The 20,152-nt window shown below is 42.1% G+C and overlaps 1 protein-coding gene across 6 annotated transcripts in view; it reads left to right on the forward strand.

Moving 5' to 3' along the window:
- The window catches only part of LOC146776191 (geranylgeranyl pyrophosphate synthase), a 306,512-nt gene that overhangs the window by 237,652 nt on the left and 48,708 nt on the right, over window positions 1–20,152 (forward strand). The window lies entirely within an intron of this gene.

Raw genomic sequence — 20,152 nt, forward strand, 5'->3', positions numbered from 1 at the left:
ATAAGGTCCCAAGGCGAGATCTATTGGATATGCCAATGCTTGTTTCAGCTTTGGGGCCTATTTCTTGCATTTTGGCTGGAAGTTTGCAAGTTTCAGACTGGTTTAGGTGGACGGTTCAATCATAGACTCCTTTCCTTTAGTTGTTTCTGAGATTTGCTGTGTTCAAACATTTGATGCCAGTTGAGTGTATTCTTTTCTCACCCTCTGTGAATTGGGGCAGGTGGTGTTGCCCTTTTGAAGTGTAGCTGTTTGTGTCTTTATGGTTCTTTTTAGAGTTGATTGCTGCTTTTCTGATCTTAATACTGCACGTTCTGCATAGCAGGAAGCATTATTCCAAAGATGTGGCCTGGGGTGCAATGAATGCACTGAAACGCTTGCTTTGCAGTGTAAAGAGGCATGACCTATATAGGCGATAGCTCTCAAAGTGTATATCTGTTTACAGTTAACAACTTGGCTGCCCCAATCTGTGTCTACACGTTCTGCTGTGAAGTACCTGCAATCCTCACTACTGATGGAAGCATTTTCTTTAAATATGCAAACGTGGGTGATATTTGGAGCCTACATAGTCCTCGACTGGCAGATCTGTGCAGAGTTGTTCTTTAAGCGTATTTTGCTGCCCAGAACTATGAGTAATTGTTGCTCTTTGTATGTCTTGCACTTTACACGTGACAACGAAAATGAGTGCACTTTCTGTGTCAACAGTAATGTACAGCAATTTATGTCTTTCCACCTGAACAGCAATCGGAGCAATTGCGGGGATGTGCACACCAACTGGGAGCCTTAACAACTCCTCCCTGCTACTTCCGAGGGTGTCTCCACTCTCAATAATGGAAACTTTCCCATAGCGCCGAGTAGTGCATATGAGCATTCTCACAGTGCTCTTAACCAGGGCTGCTTCCCAGCTCAGTGGTAAGTCATCGAGCTGAAGCTTCTGATAGCAGGAATTGACCATGCTGTAAGCCTTTGCCATGCATGAGGTTCAATCAATGTCACCTGCAACTTGTTTAACTCACAGCCATCTTCATGACAATGAACATTAACTATCGCGTGAAAAGAAACTGTTCAGTTAAGGACTCACAGATCTGCCTCTGCAGAACCATTGTCACCAACATTCAAGCAGTATTCGGCGCTGTTTTGGACGGTGGCAGAGCTGTCATCGGCACTCAGGAAATATTTCAAAAGGTTTGTATGCATTTTTCTGTGAAAGTGGAGGGGAGATGGCATTAGAAATAAAAATGAATCCATACAGCATTAAAGATAACTAGAGACAAAAAAAATGAGACATGGTGATTTACTGAGAAGATGTGGAGACGTCTCTGGTCAATAAAAACACATGTCAAGACCATGAAGCGCTATAATAAATAATACAGGGCATATTATCAAGCAGGGCGTTAAAACTATCGCCGCGTTAGTGGCAGAAAACTGCAGCTAAAGCGGTGATAATGGGCTTGATAATATGCCCTTGAGAATTCCAATAGAAGTCCAGGTTCTGGTGTGAACCTGGGCTTCTATTGGAATTCTCAAGGGCATATTATCAAGCCCATTATCTCCGCTTTAGCGGCAGTTTTCTGCTGCTAAAGCGGCGATAATTTTAACGCCCTGCTTGATAATATGCCTCAATACAGTTTGGCTACCAGGAAAGCGCTTAAGCCTGGGCAATGGCTGTTTAAAAGAGCTTGTTAAGAAACAGGTTTACCCCTCCTGTGCCTAGTGTAGGGAGATAAACTCTACAACTTACACGAACAGGGCTGCGCCTACAAGAAGTAACCACCCAGTACTGTTGTATTCGGCACTTGGCGCAGCCGGACACTGCTTCTGATTCACAGAGATATCAGCAAAAGTCATGGACTTGACTTTAAAATCCACAGGGAAAGCAGTTTAAGACTTATTTGTCAACTTGCAAACTTCAAGCATGCACAGCTACTGAGCTAAAATTCCACAGAAAAGTACTGCTCGCCAGAGTGCCGATTTCTGTTTACATACCAGTACTCTTGCATAACTTCCTTACTAAGCGCCTTGTGGGTCGTGTTGGGAAACTGAACAGGTTTCCTTGTTTCTTTACTTCCCATTACAACTAGCTTCTCATGAGTTTTACTTCTTCTTAAACACTCGTTTTAGAATTTGGTTTAAATCACTTTGCAACACTTCTGACATCACCGACCGCTGTTTGTGTTAATTAGGTAATCCCCAAAACAGCTGAAGGCATTTCTCCACCGGCAACCTACTTTTGAGTAAATAAAAAAAACATCGGCTATTAATTATGAATAAACAGCTTCGGACATTTTTGTCTTCGTGAATCACAGGCTAACACATTTTTCACCGGAGCAAATTATTGGGGCACAAAATACTTCAAGCCCCTAAATGTAGGTCAAGAGGCTAAAACAACAAGCATTTGCAATTTAATCGGTCCGATTGCATTGCAAATGCTTAAGTTTAAAACTGAGCGCGGCGCCGCTTCACGGACACCGCACTCGGTTTCTTTATATATTTCTTAACCTCAACACTGAGCGTGGTGTCCTTGAAGTGGGCGCTGCGTTCCGTGCTAAAGTTAAAAAATATATCCATAAACCGAGCGCGGTGTCCGTGAAGCGGCGCCGCGCTCAGTTTCAAAGTTAAAAACAAAAAACTCTCGAGCGTTTCCCTTGCAGGAGCGAGCAGGGGCACCATATGTTTGCAAATTAAAGCAAGTTAATTACAAACATATGGTGTCAAAGCTCGCTCCCGCAAGGGAATCACCAAACGTGCACGCGTTGCCATTGAAAGCAATGCAATGCGTGCACGTTTTTAGGGCGAAAAGCGAGTTGATTCCAAAAGGTCTTTTACCTATTCAGCGCATGCGCGCTGCATAGGCGAGACCTAAAATATATATATATTAGGTAAGGCAGTCCCTGGAATGATACAGCCGTCATCCCTCCACTTTAGAAATTTTATTACTGTATACATTGAGGCAGAGTTATACACTCTTACTTACTCTCCCTCACTATCTGCTTTTCTTCATCCCCTTCTCAATTCCCTCCTTTCCTGCTCTTCATTCACGCACTGGCATTTTTCTTCTTGCTCTCCACTCTCCCCTCGCTAATTGCTTTTCAGTTTCCTGTCTTTCCCTTCCACTTTTTTCTTCCCCCCTTTTATTCTAGCCTCTCTAGGTCCCTTTTTTTTCCCCTTCCACCTGCGTTCCACTTTTCATTCACATCATATTCCTTTCTAAGACTACAATCTCTGCTTTCCCCAGTTCTCTTCACTCTTCTCATTCTTTATTTACCCTCTGTCTGGTTCCCACATTATCTCTCTCTCTCTTTCCTCACACTCAGTTTTATCTGTTTTTCCTTCTCGCACCTATCTTTCATGGTATACACCTCTGTCTTCTTCCTTCATCTCCACTGTTCTTCCCTATACCTCGAGTTGAGAAAGTGTCTGCACATTATAATCTATGCCTTATACAATAGTGCAAAGATGATTCATGCACTGTGAGATTTTTGAATTTTGGTCAGTATTAATACCACACTCCCAGAACTGTGTGTTCTGGACTCACCTGTCCAGTCTCATTCTCACTCAGACTCCTGGCAAACAATTACATGTAGTCTTCTACAGAAAGTGCACACAACAACTGAAAGCTCCCAAACCCTCCCGCTAGCCCTCTCTCCTTCACTAAACTGGAGGCTTCAGCCAGCACAGGCCATAAAGCTCAGAATCGTTGACCACAAAGTGACAGGCTGGTCATATTGGTGAGAAACCAGTCCGGCATTGAATAATCTACAGAAAAATAGTTGGCTAAAAGCAAACATATTTTTGGTCTCAAAAAGAACACATTGCCATAGTAGTCCCTGGCGGCTTTTAAGGGAATTGTTTTGTGTGTGGTTGTGCTTCTTGTGAAAGGGAGGAATGACGTCACTGACAGTGAAGTTGGCCAATTGGCTGAAGTGTGCTGCCTCACTGCCCTGTGATGTATGCTATAATGGGTGGATGGATGAAAAATATGACACAACAACAGACCAATGGGTGAAGAGGGCTGGCTGAAAGCCTCAACAACTAAGTATATTATACATAGAATTTTAGTAAAATCAGAAGATCTTTACTAATACCAGACTTAAAAATAGAGCTGCGAGTCAGGCTCCCTGCATTGTATTGAGGTTGTATTGTGATAGCAGGGAGTCCTTTTAGAGCCAAAGACACTGTCATGAATGAAAATGATTAGGCCTGGGCAGTAAATTCCGTTCCGCTCGTGAAATTTGCAGGATTTGGGTAATTTCGTGTTCCACGGAGAACGCGGAATTGCCAAAAATTCTGCGATCTGCGGCTTCTTGGAATTTGTTTGCTTGTTCTTGCTTTTGAAATGTGCGTTAGTGAGATATTTCCCCCCGGACACGCAAACAGTGTTCGCGAACAGGAAAAAAGCATTGCGAACGGGCGAAACAAGCAATTCCGCGTGTTCACGGAACTCTGCGTGCTCGCGGAGATTTTTTACCGTTTCGCGGAGCTTTGCGTAGCGCGACTTCGCAAATTCCGCCCATCCTACAGTTAAGGCGGGGGGGGGCTTTATGGTGAAGTTTCTTATTTTAAAGGTCAAGTGCAGATCTTTGGGATTGGTGGCTGTCTAATAAGCTTTTCCCAAGCCTCTTTGTAAAGATGAGTCCTAGTTACAACCGCCTTTTTAAAGATCCTTAAATGCATCGGCATCTACACCAGGCCTTATTGTCATGCTCTCCCACCTGCCATTTCCCTCACATTCCAAGTGATGTCACTGTGAAATCGAACTCTATCTCCTGAACAACAGTTCAGCATAAATCTGTCTTTTCGAAATGTATCGATCTAGTACACTACATACATCTCACATATACATTTCTTGTGGTTTGTTAATTTTGTATACATTTCCTAGATTCCAAAAAGGCCCAACTCTCAACTTCCACATTGTGTCAAACTTACTGGACCTTACATGGACAAGAATACTTGCTTTTACCCATGTGAACTATTCCACCCTTCCGTATTACCATCCAATCACCAGTTTTTACCCAGGGTTTTCTTACATTCTTTCATTTATAGAAATATTCCATAGTCTTCACGATCAACTTGAACACTTTCTTTCTCACACAACCACACAGGACATACCTGGCTACCTTTCCTTCAAGGACACGAACGGCGACACCCCAGTCACAGAATGAGGATGCGCTCTATGGGCCCATATTCATCAATCTCATCTCTTTCCTCCACTGAATGGAATTTGCTAGAGGCAGCTATATGTATTCTCCATCACAAGACGATTAACCCTCTCCACTAACTCATTGGCTTGAGGTCTAAAGAGAGCCACTTTTTCATGAGCAATCCCCATTCTGGTAAGATAGCTTGTAATTTACTTGGACACAAACTGCACCCCGTTGTCAGACACTATTCTTTTGTACACCTTCCTCAGCAAAGACATACACCAAAAACTGGATAACATTAGTCGTGTTTCTGTTTCATAGCGTTCACCACAAAATCTTTTGTATGGTAGTCTACAAGTACCAAAATATATTTGTCTCCTGACCTCAACCTTGCCAATGCCCCAATAAAATCAATTGCTAGTCTTTTCCATGGTCCCTCTGGAAAATTAGTACATTCCAATGCTGTTTGTATCACAATCTTAGTCTTGTCGATGTTAGCACACACAACTCTTCACAACCCCCCTCCAGGTCTCAGTCCTTACCAGGCCATCAAAATGATTGTCTAACTCTCCTTTTTGTCCTATTGCGCCCAGGGTGTCCCTCATGCACAATAACAGTGATGCACCTGCAGACGTCACTAAGAGGTACAATGTTTTTTCTCATCAATTTCATTCAGTCCTACTCAATTCATCTTTTACTATAAGAAATTCACTAATCTCTTTATTCAAAACTTTCTCGTCACCCCATCCTCGCACAAGTTTTCCTTCCACTTCTTTCATCAGTCCTTTTCCCTCGCAGCAACCCACTCATCAGTACTCAAAGCCATTTCATCATCTCCCTTGCTCACACTTTCACTCCACACCTCATCAATGCTTTCCGCTTCACTTACTAGCATTCTTGACACGTAGTCTGCAATCCTGGTCTTACCCCCTTTATATATTCCACGTCAAGTTGTAGTCCAATACTGACAACACCCACCTAGAAATTCTCTTGAGTAGCACCATCTTCTAATCCTCTTCTACCTTTAAATAAATATGTTAGGGGTTTATGATCAGTTCTGACCTTTAAAAGACAAACCCCATATATAAATTCTAAAATGATTGCAACAGCAAGCCAGTGCGTCCCTTTCTATCACAGAATAGACACTCTGTTCTTTGTAATCTTCTAGATGCAAAGCTTATGATATGTTCTTCTCCATTCCACTTCAATACTGCCCCAACCCCCACATTGAACCATCATTGGTGATGTAGGTTTTACCTGAAGTATGCTCTTTTTGACCAACCCAAAAGCCTGGTCACATTCCTCACGCCATACAAATTCAGCCTTTTTCTTCATAATTACCCTTAAGGGCTCCACCATTTTTGTGAAGTTCTTCCCATACTTTGCACAATAATCAGCAAGGCCAAGGAATGATTTAAATTAATCATTGTTGGAAGGTTTAGGTGGCATGTTTATTGCTGTTACTGTACCCCTCTTTGGTCTGATAACTTTAGTCATCATCTCATGTCCTAAATAAGTCATCTCCTTTCTTTTCACCTGACACCGCTCTTCCTTAATCATCAGCACATGTTTCTCCAGTCATCCCATCACCTCTTCAAATATCTTATGTTCCCCCACACTCTTTCCTACAATAAGTATGTTGTTTTGAAAACACAACACTTGTTTCATGTCCCCAAGAATATTCTTCATTACTCTCTGGAACACAGCAAAAGCTGAATCCAACCCAAAACAAGGTTAGTGTCTTGAGTTCTCATGCAAACTGACCGGGTAATAGGAGGCACATATGTCTAGTACACTAAAGACACATCCTCCAGCCATAGTTGCTAACATCTCTGATGTTAGGAAGGATTTGCCTGTCCACCCATATATTTCCATTTAAATCGCACAAGTCCATGCATAATCAAATTCTGCTCCCCTCCTTTGGTGCTACCACCACCGACGCCAGCCCCTCTGATGCCTCAATGGGCTCAATTATTTCTTGACGTAACAAGTTGTCTTGCTCCTGATGTAATAGCTCTTTCATTATATTCAGAATATTCTACCACATGCTGTTTTAATAATATTTTGGGAGAAAATATTTTCAATAAGCCCAGTTATTCGTTAAATACATGGGGATATTTTACTACGACCTTCTCCTTGCCCCCTTCTGTCATGTCTTCAATGTTTACTCTTTCTGTTACCTTCACTAGTTCTTTGGCATTTGGGTTTATGATAATATTCAGGTCTCTCTGGTGATGCCACCCAAATAAGTTTGACCCATACACTCTCCCCTTCATAGCTTCAATCTTCAACTTAATTGTCATCCTTCTCCTTCTCATGCCTAGAATATCTGTTTTTTCCAGCATACCCCATAGCATTGACATCTGACTCGCTCAGTGGTGGATAACTGCTTCCTGCAGAATTTTTCTCATATGTTTTATAAACTTCCCAAATCTACTAGTACTCTTGTCTTTTTCTCATCTATAGGTACAACACAATGAGGTTTTCCAGTCTGTTCGTACTTTCACCTATCTTGTCTCCAGCACCATTGTACTTACTCCTTCTATCACACCATTATCTCCTGTACGTTCTCGAATACATCATCCACTTCCTGAAACTTTTTGCTTGCAGTTTCCGTTTTGCACACGTTTGCAAAATGTCCTATTTTTTTCCACAGTGCCTAGAAATTGCATTCCTTGCTGCACAGGTCGTGCTAGAGGCAATATGCCCCGTAGCACCACAGTGGAAGCATTGAATGTCCCTAGGGGTAATATCCTTGTAACTCTTGGCTTTAATGAAATCTGTTTAAACTGTTTCTTCCACCACATCCACTGTTTCCCTTTTACTGTTAGACTTACCATCCATTTCTCTCAACCACATTACTATGTGTTCAATACCTTTTTAGCTAATTGGATTGTCTCATCCTTTTGTTTAGAGTTTTTATTTTATTCTGTTATTGTTCATACAGCTTACGATTTGATCCCTGATAAATGACTGTCATTTGTTCAAATTGACAGTATAAGGCTAACCCCTTTAACGCTGTGTCATGAGATGCAATATCCTCATCAGTTGTCTGCGTTCTAGAGAAAAATTTGTGCAGCCCAAGGACCATGTTGGTTTTGGAATAAAATCTAAGTCTAACATCTGCAAAGACATCTCATGCACATTTAATGTCCTTTACCCATTCTTATAAAAGTGCCTCGGTGCTGCAGTGCCCTCAGTAGCGAGTTCCCCGGGGTCCAGTACTCCCGTAACCAGTCTTACCAGCTCCAGCAGCTAGGAGGCTTGCGATGTCTCAGCAAGTGCCCTAACCAGCAGCGATCAGTGGAGCTCTTGTGCTCCGCCTGCACAGTAAGTCTTGCGCTGGAGTGGAGAAGGGTGAGGGGCATTGGTTTCCTGTGCTCCCGGCTGGGGTCCCGGTGATGCAGCAATACACACACTGCATCTTCCTCTCTGCTTTCCCCCTCCACCGGCCCTCCATTCATGTTTCTTCTTTCCCCTTCCCATCGCCCCATGCCTTTAGTTTCTTCCCCCTCTGACCTGCCCCATCCCTGTTGCTTTTTTCACCTCTGGAGCCGATAGCATTAATGCAGAGAGGATGTAGCATAACAGCGAGAGCTACCGACTTTGGAGCTTGGGGAACCGGTACAAGTTTCTGCAAGGGATAAACATCCTGCGATTGTGGGCAAATCAACTAATCCACTGTGCCTACCAAAAATGAATGTGTCCTTGTGTAATGTAACTGGTGCTCAGGTAAAGCCCTACACTACCTTTGGATTGAGTTCATAATTTTATAAAACTGCAAAAGAAAAAAAAAATACATTACACTTGGACACATTCATGTTTATGTCCCAGCTAGACAGTTCATGTGCTAGCTCGTCAACACCCCTCCCCCCCCCCACCCCCCCATGATCCGTTCATTGTCCTGCCCCTCTTGACATGCAAAAAAGTGCAGTGACGCACAGGCGTTGTCATAGCGCTTTTTTCAGTGACTTTCAGCCATGCTGAAAAGCATTATTGCTGCTATACAACATGACTACAAGGCATTCGCATTGACAACCCAAATTGCTTGGGCATTGCCAATGCCTATTGGCTTTGCCAATGCTTGTTTTAATGTTCTTTGTGAGTTCAAAAACGCCTGTACGTTTTGGATAAAATGTTAAATCTTATTTGGATAAAATGTCTATACATGTATATAATGCACAATATGTGTTTAATAAATGAAAGTGGGTTCATCTATTTGATATAGTAGAATCTTCAGTAAATTACTTCAACATGATGAATAAAGTCTACATTTTAGTTATTTAAATAAGAGAATCTATGGCTATTGAGGGCTGTTTGTATGCTAACATAATACAATATGTAGGTCTGGCCTACTTGCTTTGTCATAACGTTTCATGATAAACCACTCAAACCTATGCAATCTAGCATAATTTTCCCATTGAACTGATGAAGTAAATACCCTTTTTTTGAGGTAAAGCCGCTTTATTAACAGTCATTCAAAAAAGACTAGGGATTTTCAGATACAAACAAAAATGTGCATAAGAAGAGAAGCTGTTTAACATTTTCTAAGGGAACAAGGAATAAAAAGAGATAAGAAGGGAAGAAAAAGAGGAAGAGACATTTAGAAGAAGACCAATGTGTAAAAAGTTTATGTAATATAGTATTAATAAAAAAAGTAGACGAAAAATATGAAAAATGGCTAACAATATTATTGAATAACATTGCAGATATACACACATCTTATGGTGGTTTAATATTTGCTGCCAAAAGATCATTAGTATTTTGAACAGTCATATCTAAAAATGTAGTTACAGCTAGCCAATATAAATCTCTATTTACAGATGGACAATACAATGAAGCAAACACAGTTTCTAAGCTATGATGATGACAAACGCTATACCACCAAGCTTTATAAGAAGTATTTGATGAACATTTCCATTGAGGGCCTCATTACAATTTTGGACGGACGTGAGTCTGCCCAACACTGTTGTGCAATCGGGACCGACCGACGCACAGTTGGTGGTCCCGACCGACTATGTAAGATGCAACCGAACACTGTTCAGTCGTTCGGTCGCATTCCGATACTTTACAATGGGAGCATGTATTCCGGATGGAATGCACTGCTGCCATTAAGAAATAGGAGGTGCAGTTCATCCTTGCACCCCATGGCAAGCACCTTGAGGTGCCTGCCACAGGGTGCAGGAGTCAACAGGGGGCCACCATAGGTGCCCCCTCAACCTCCAACCAGAGGCTGTGCACCAAAGGGGGCCCTGCTGGGAGCCCCCAAAGTCTAGTTCAGATAGCCTTTCTGTGTCGGAAAGGCCGGCACAGAAAGGCTGCCGAAACCTAACCTCGTAATCCCAAAGGCGGAAAGAGCCGCTCTTGCGATTACTGGCCGCATTCCGACTGGTGGACGGGCTCTTTGAGCCCATCAGAAGCCATTCGGAATGACCGGTTTCTTTTCTGACCGCCTCCATCGTAATAAGGCGGTAGAAAGGAAACTGACCAGCATTTTACGATGCGGTCGGAAAGGCTCTGACTGACCGTTGGAGCCTTTTCTGACCGCATCATAATAGGGCCCCAAGTGTAATTTGTTGTAACACCAATGCCAGCATGACATCCAATAGCTTCATATAGTCAAAATCCGAGGAGATTTCATCAGAAAAACTTCCAAGAAAAAGTTTCAGAGGGGATAAGGGAGACTTGAAATGAAAAATGAAGGAAAGTTGAGACCAAACCCTTTCTCAAAAAGCAGTAGAATGACAGTGGAATAAGAGGTGAGCAAGATCACCATTCGGATGGTCACATAACCAACAAGTGGTCGAGACATCTGTAGAATATTTTGCTATAGTTGATGGGGTAAGGTAGTGCCTGTAATATAAAAAGAACAAGGATTGTGAAGTAGAAGCCATCCTGGAAATTATGTGTATTCTCTCCCAAATCTTTTTCCAGAAAGGAATAGTCCAGGTACTTACCAATTCAAATTCCCATTGAACTTCCACCGTCGATGAAGGTATAGAAAATGCAGAAGAATATAAAAGATTATAAATAAGTGATGCCTTAGTAAAAGATTTAAGAGTAGAGAAAAGGGAGGCTTGCGGAGAAGATGATCATGAGGACGTTGGCAATGAAATAAAAGCATTGGCATAGCCAATAGGTCTCGCCTTGGGGACCCTATAAGTGTTGAACCATGCAACAGTTAATGTTGGTGCACCAAGGATATTGTGCTGCATAACTGAATACTTATAAGGTCCCAAAAGTGAGACCTATTGGCTATGCCAATGCTTGTCTAATTTGTAGAACTGTTTGGGGCGGGCGCATCGGATTGCTGGAAAATGCAGATATCGCAGGCCTGTGTACAAATAAAAGGTCACTAGTACCAGAGAAGTACAGGTCCTTTCAGCGAGCCCAAAACAACGCAAAAAAATAAGCTGCAATGACGTCCTTTGAAGCATTTCATGATGCGTCTCGGGGTGGGGGGAGACACATTTTAATGTGTCTCAACCTTGGTGACAATATTCAAAATACATCAGAAATGCATACTGAAACCTGAATTAACTAACAGTTATTAGACTAAGGGATGTGGTTAAGATTTCATCTGTCAAACGACAATACCATGGGCTAAGCGCACAGTGGAAATCTAATGCGGCTCGTCTGATATCAAAGCTGGCACTGGTAGATAAAAGAGAACGCAAATGAACCAATTCTGCCCGCCCCACATCTAAAAGAGAACGCAAATGAACCAATTCTGCCCGCCCCACATCGGCACATGAATCGTTAATCCTCCACTCCCGAATGATTAAATGCAGTGCCACTGCGGTCGGCAAGGCTCTCGCAGGATCAGAAGCAGCCACGCCGCAGCGCAGAGCAAGAATTCGGAACAAGTTATCAGTTTAGTCGAACACATTCTACACTTGAGAATAATACATACAGCACACCCATCGAAAGCGTCAAAAGCTTAAAGTGAGCCGTCGGTAGGGTACGGCGCAGTGTGACAGCGGGAATGTCAACGGACTGCCATGGCACGGTTCCACGTGTTTTAAGTAGCAGCCGACGCGTCGAGGGGATTTGCAGGGATTCCTTAGAAAGTGCGCGCTTGGAATGTTTGCAGATTAACAGAGCTCGTGCCCCCTGCCAACCGCCCTTCTCCCCCCCCCCCCCCCCCCCTGCGTTGCCATAGAGGTCTGGCATCTTGCGGCCTGAGACGAAGTTTAATTCCTTCACAAGGCCGCTCGTGAGAGGGGATTAGAGACGGGCACGTCCTTCGATTTGATTTAGCACCAGTGACATTACAGGCCGCGCTTATAGACAGCACGTGGCGCTGAGGGGCGAGTCTTTCCCTGCTGGCTATAGAACCTCAAGAGGCCTCTAGTGCATGGGAACTTCATTCGTATGTAGTCCAAGTCCTTGTGATGTTAATTAATAACTCTCCCAGAGCAGGAGTGTGCAGCCATGTCGTCCATCTGTCAAGCAGGACATCTGAAACTGAGCCACCAAGAGTGGTGCACGAAAATGTTGGAGATCAACGGTCATGATTTGTTGTTAGCACTTGTAAAAGACAACCACTAATGATAATTCAGCTCTGGAAGGGGATTGCCATTTTGTCACAATTTAAATGAAGACGTTGGGAACGCCGGTTCTTGTCCTCGCCAAATTAACTACAAGAACCTACACTGGTCGCCAGGATCTTTTTACTTGTAGAATAGCGTAGAGGGAAGAAACACAATTATCAGGACGTAATTACCGCAATTAGACATCTCAGAAAAGAAGACTCATAATCTGGGAGGTTGACCTTTTATTATCAGCAAAAACATCTGAATATATAGGCACCTCAATACCAAACACAAAAGATATATGGGGATTAATACAAATGCTAGTCTGCGAAGAATTCGCATACGACTGAAAATGAACAAGATTACAGCTTCCAAGAGCATCAAATACCCTATGGCAATCGTGATATCAAAATTTAAAGTCATCAATCAAATCATTTCTGTCCCTACTCTACTCTAAGGTGACATACCTACTTAGCATTCCCTTCCAGGTGAGGATCGCATCAAAGGTGTCAGCAGTGAAACTTCCTAAGAAGTTTCACCATATGAGAGCTCGATCTATATTGCTCCTTTCCATTCCTCGCCTAAGTCTCGTCTCCCCACCCACGGGGCTCTGTCCCTAATACAAAACCCCAAAAACCTGGTACCCGCCCTTCAGCACACCCCTTCAGGCCGCCTCTTTTCTTCAGTATATTTCCATTTGGGTCCTGTCTTCTTCCATCCACGAATTCGACCTTGGGTCCCAGGCCTTCTCTGTACCAGGAGTTGCAACTTTACATTCCAATCCACTCCCTTCTCGTCTACTCCTCCTGTCTCCTTTCCAATCGAACAAAGGCTCTTTCTAACTAACGAGCTACATGGCCTTGTACCTGCAGCCAAATGCTGAATAGGAAAAACCCTAACATCATGAGGTTTCACAATGCACTGTATTTTAAGCTCTGCTAGAATCCTGCCGTCTTAATAAAACATAGAATATGAAAATAGGGGATTGATTCGATAAGGATAACAGAGGCCAGAATCAATTAACTATTATGAACATATGTTTACCTCTGAACCCATAAATCACAATACTATTTGATCATCAGTCCTTTTTATTGACTGAGAAAACCAATATCATTTTGCTTTTTTCACAATTTTCTATATACAGGGTAAACTCTACAACATTAGGCTCCTTTGTTTTTTACAATATTCACACATATATCCTGTACATAATATTTACATTTTTTTTACACAAACATATACAAAAAACAAATAATATGACGTTATGTAACTAGGTTCTCCACCATTAGTTTTTTCAAATCTATATGAAAAAGTCCAATATTTTTCACCTTTGGGACCTTAAACTAATTGTTCCTCAAAATAGTTAGATTTTATTGGTCCTATGCAGAGTCAAAAACAATGTTTTCAATGTTCAGGCATGGGGTAACCTTATATCTATTAGGTTCCTTTTATTTAGGGGAGGGAAAAAAAGGAAGTTATTTCCAGGATCTCTGCTAGACTGATTTTTATGTATAGCCTACGCGTTTCGACCTTTATATAAGGACCTACAAAGTCGTGGAAAGGTCTTCTTCAGGGCTTGCTTTACTGTAGTGTGGACATCTATTCTTGCTGGTCTCCTGCAAAAATAACGGTGGACCTTGTTTAAAATGTGCAATCATGGATGTTATATTAGATCTGGTGAATCACGATCAGAGTTACGTACCTATACTCTTGTTTTGCCTGTGTGGCTCAAACCGATAGTGTTCTCTTGACCTGTAATATCATAGGTATATCTGTATTAGTGCTTCGTTTAGCAAAAAGCTAGTATGGTTAATGCTCTGTTGCTTTATTGCTAGTAGGCACCTACCAGGCTGTGTTCCAATTCGATGAGAGATACCTGTTCGTTTCTTTGCTGGTATCTCTTATGTTGTTTTTTGTGGATTCCAAAGCCGTTTGAAGTTTTCTAAAAAAAGGGGGGGGGGTTGTCATAATTAAGATGTTGTTCTGACAATAATCAGTTCCTTTGTTTACATGCTCCACCACCCGTGTTCAAAGAAAGGGGGGATTTTTTGGTTTGTATTGTATCTGTGCAGCGTGTTCACTATCTCCTGATTCTGTCCTAGATACTGCACCTAGCGTTAGTATTACGCGGTGTGGGCTGGGGGTTCAGTTCTCCTTTTCACCATTTGAGACACCGCCGTGAGGTTAATTTGGACATTAGCTTCCGTTATCCGAAAAAGACTTACGATTTTTCAAAGGGAGAAGGCTTGAAGTTCCTTTTCTTGCTCTTCGTAATCCTCGCGTTCTCGCTACTGTGGAGCTGTCAGCGCTTCCTGGGTTGATTCTACGACGTGATTTTACCTGGTGCGTGACGTCGCTGCGTCATTGCGTTGTTTGTTGCTTAGGAGGTGATTGGACTCTCGTCACTCTACAGCGGGGGTTTGGCGTCGGTGTCACCATGGCGAAGTGTTTTTTTGATTTGACGAAACAATAAAGCGTTGTATGTGCTGGCTTCGTTGTTTAGCCGATTATACTGTTAGATCGAAAGGCATTTTCACTTATACGCTATATCGACCTTTCTTATGTCAATTACTTCTTTCAGTTTATTAAGCTGGCCACGACGTCGTTATTGAGAATTAGCTTAGGGAGAACAATAAAGTTTTCTGATTTTCGGAGAGCACTAGATTGTTGCTGGTATTAATCTCTGGCCTCAGCATCATCAGGTTTTCGTCTCCCATTTGGTTCTTGAGGCGTCTGGGCTAATATATTGCTGGCTTATCATCTTGTAATGTTCAGTTTGCCTCTTAACGGATTTTTCAACTCATGCCCTCTTATTTTGAGTGCTCTGTATTGAGTAGGTGTTTGATCAGAGTGTTGGGTGGAAAAAAAACGTAAATTTGAGATGATTATTTTATATTATATTTCCGATTTCTGTCATCTCGTTAAGGCCATTGTCCATTGTACTCAGTAACATTATCATTCTGGCTTCTGTCCTAGACAGGCGTGATTCCATGTTACTTCCTTTTATCTGGCGTAATACTGTCCATTTTATTTCATCTGGTCCATGGTTTTTTTCGATACAGTGTGACACCATGGGTGCGTTCGGTGTCCTGCATCTAATTCGTGACCTGTGTTGAGAGATCCTGTTTTTTACGGCTTGTGATGTTTTTCCGACGTATGCTAAAGAGCACGGACACACCACGCAGTATACTACATTGTGGGTGTTACAGTTTGTGAAGTTTTCATGATTTACATATTTCATCCCATATATGAATTTGGTACCCTCAATGGTGCTTTCACATGAGGTACAGTTCCCGCATTTTCTGTGGCCTTTTATTGGTGGCATGGACCACAGAGTTCGCAGAGTGGTTTCAGGTTTTGGCAAGGTTGTGTTTGCACGTACTAGTTTTTCTTTGATGCTTGTGTTTTTTTTCAAAGCAAAGATTGGTATTTGTTTAAATGGGTGCAGGTCTTTCACTGTGGTCCAGTTGTTTCGGATGATTTTTTGTATTTCGTTGGTGCGTCCTGAGAAAGTGGTAACACAAACCAATGGTGTGTCGTCCTTCTTATCTTTTGGGGTGAGGAGGGACTCACGTGGAGTGTACCAGGCTCTTTTCATCGCCTTTTTCAGGAGTTTTTTAGGATAGCTACGGGTTTTTAGTTTTTCTAGGAGTTCTGTCGCATTTTTGAAATAATCTTCCTTTTTTGAACAGTTGCGTCTTATCCTTAAGAATTGACTGAATGGTAAATTTTCACGTAGATTACGTTGATGGAAGCTTGAAAATTCTAGAAAAGTATTCCTATCAGTTTTCTTCGTGAATAATGTGGTATACAGACGGCCTTCTTCGTGTTTCACCAGTATGTCTAGAAAATTCATCTCTGTTTTATTTGAATTCATGGTGAATTGGATGTTTTGGTTTCTGTCGTTTAGCCATGTCAAGAAAGAATGCAATTGATCTGCATTGCCTCTCCAGAGCATGAACACATCGTCTATATAACGACGCCACATTTTGATGTGTCCATCATGGGGATTGTTGTTTAATATCCACTTTTCTTCAAATAATGCCATGAACATTATGGCCATTTCTGGCGCAAATGGACAACCCATAGCAGTGCCCATGGTTTGAAGGTATTGAATATCATTGAATTTGAAAAAATTGTGTTTTAGACAAATTTCTGCAAGTTTTAATATTGCCAGAGTAGGTACAATGTGTGGTCTTGGTCTTTTTTCTAGAAAAACTTCTAGGGCTTCCAAACCATCTTGTTGTGGAATATTGGAGTAGAGACTCACAATGTCCAATGTAACTAAAAGCTCGTTTTCTTCATCAAAGGGTTGATCTTCCAGCATATTGATGGCTTGCATGGTATCCTTGATGTAGCTTGGGGTCTCCCATATGAGAGGTTTGAGAAACGTATCCACGTATTTTGCTGGACGCTCTAAGATGGAATTGACACCGGAGATTATTGGTCTTCCTGGTGGTTTTTGTGGGTCCTTGTGTATTTTGGGGAGGACATACATGATCGGGGTCCTGGGGTTTTCATTAATCAGGAATTGTGATTCCTTTTTGGAAAGCCAACCTTCTTCAATTCCATTATTTACAATGGACATGATTTTGGTCTTTATTATTTGGTTCCAGTCTTCGTTTGTTTTCCGGTAATACTTTTCATCGGATAGTTGGCGTAATACTTCCTGTTCGTAGCTGTCTCTGGTCCAAATCACTATCCCACCAGTCTTAATAAAACATGGCTAAAATAACGAGGCCTTCACTTTACACTCTTGGTTAGGCCTTAAACTAAACACTCTATCATTAGTAGCTCTAATTATTCGTTCTATACTTAAGAGGTTTACATTCTTCATCCCTCTAACATAGCTTTACGTCACTTAATGCACAACATTTTATACTAGGAATTACATATACACATCTATATATCAAAAATAACTAAAGGCCCTTCTCCTCTCTCGAGGCCTGTTTACATTTCTACTATTCTATTTCATTGAATACATTTCCATTATACTTGGGTAACATGTTCATAGATATATGGGTGCTGACTAACAAAGGATATGGTGCACCCCTACAATTTTCGCATCAGCACCGCTCTATCAACGTGCAATCAGTGGATTACTGAGCGTACGGAAATTACCAGCAATAGGGTTGAAGCCCAAACTCCAGTATCTAATGGCCAAATGCGTTACGTGAATTAATTTGCTTTGCATTGCTCTATGTAACCATCGTACAAGTGCTAAAAACACAACATGCCCTTTACGCGTCCTCAGTCCTGTCTGATGTGTACTTATGAGGCCAACTGCAAGTCCATTCATGCCCTCCTTCCCTTTAAAATAATTAACGATGGATGCACAGGCATGGAATTCCGTTCATCGAAGAGTATAAAGTACAATAAGAATGAACAGTACACAACTGATCACTCTCTTGGAATGTGTTTAAAATGCACACATCGACAGTAATCTTCTACGGTAGTGCCCTGGAGGGTAATCTGATGCACAAACCCAAGGCTTTTCCACGCTCGGCATGATGTGCCAAGATAACTCCACTTGTAAACCAAGAATGCCATCCACTTAGTTCTGTCAATTGCTGCATTATCTCAAATGATTTGTTTTATCCTCTGGACTCGTTAGTACTACATGTTCCCTGAAATGTTACACAAATAATGCACAGTCTTGGATATTCGGCATATAAATCAGAACTCTTCTACTACATACACCGAGCGCTAGGACACTCCTGGGTTAGTAGTTGAGCGTTATAATCTTTGGTGAGATACATTGGTCAATTCATCCTCAACACCGTTCAAGTACTATTCAACTAATGCTTACCGTTATTCAATGGGCATCATGTACAGATTTACATTTGAAAATGTGCACTGAAAGGCAAAACGTGCACTGAAAAGCACAAAACGATCAGATGTTTATTATAGGACGCAGTTTCTTTTCTAATAAAAGAATGCCCACACAGTCACATTTGAGCCCATAAAACTACATTCAGAGATCCTTAAGGTTTCTGATGGGAATTAAGACTGAATGGTTGCTTTAAATAAAAAAAAATGAACTATTTCAATCGCTATGCATGGTTTAACTTCTTTCAATATTTGGCTCAGACTACCCTGTGTACATCAGTCGCATGGTGGCAGAAGGCCAGCAGCGTGACTCTACATTACGTTGAATCTATAGTCCCCCTGTACAATGACAACACAGCCACAATATTTAAGCCAGAAAAGTAAAGAAAATATTTAAGCCGAGTACAAAGTTCCGTCGGTGAAAGGCGGGAGCTTGCTTTCCGTCTGCTGCGCACTCACTACTACACTTTCTTCCGTTGTAAACAAACTTCGTAAGAGCACGATTATTTAAAAGCCTTTCGAAAAAAGAGAAAAAAACGGATCGTACTGAACAGGAATCGTGCAAGAGCAGACTTTGGGCAGACAATGAAAGTAACAAGACAATTGCTCACCAAAGACAGAGCTCCAGCTTCACATTGTTGTGCTTGGCTGGTTAAAGGGCAGAGCTTCAATACACAGAGCCTGGGGCCAACATCTGGCCCCTGGGAATAATCCCCTGCTCGGGCAGGGAAGTATGTGCTACGATGCTGGTATTGTGCAACTAAAAAAGGAAACTCACATAAATCCACCCAGATCATGCAGAAGGCATACAAACACAGCAGACCGAGCAAAAGTCGCCGCTGCTCGCTTCCCACCGAAAACATCATCAGATAAGTGATTACTCCAGTCTAATGAAAGCACCTTTTACACACCCGGCCGCTCGTTCTGAGACGCTCATCTCCTGGGCAGGCAGGGAGGCGGCGGCATTAGAATCCAATTGCAAACATGTGGATTAACGCATTAGCACGGGAAAGAAAAACACGCACAAGCGCGCGCGGCGGCAGGGGGAGAGGAGGGGGCCTGCGCGATTCCCTTGCGGGAGCGAGCAGCAAGGCGCGATAATTGATACCATATGTCGCTGCCGCTCGCTCCTGCAAGGAAATCGCCACACGTGCACGCGTTGCCATTGAAGGGAATGGAACGCGTGCACGTTTTTGGGGAAAAAAAGGGAACCGATAGCTAGAGGTCTCCTCCTATGCAGCGCATGCGCGACCTAAAAAACATCCCCAAAAATATTAATGAGGAGAAGATACTTGGGTAAAAAGGAGCGAGTACAATTAAACATTAATTGGAATTGAGAAAAGGAAAATGGAGCATCATTCGTAAGTAAATCTTTGACCCATATTATACTCCTTTGTCACCAAGACCTCCAGAACAGCGATTTATTATTGATAGTAATAAGATTGTTATACCAAGGAGAGGAATGCAGGAAAGAGTCAGGATTTACTGTAGGAGAATGACAATAAGGTTTTAGTAATTCAAAACTATGCTTAAAAAGTGGAGAACCTATGATAGAAGTATTAGAGGAGAAGGATAAAATTTCTATAGTAGAAAAGGGAGTAAGGAAGTGGCACTCTGTGTTGAACCACAAAGACGAAAACTGAGAACGAATCA

The sequence above is a fragment of the Triturus cristatus genome, chromosome 12, assembly GCF_964204655.1.
Source record: "Triturus cristatus chromosome 12, aTriCri1.1, whole genome shotgun sequence".
Lineage (NCBI taxonomy): Eukaryota > Metazoa > Chordata > Amphibia > Caudata > Salamandridae > Triturus > Triturus cristatus.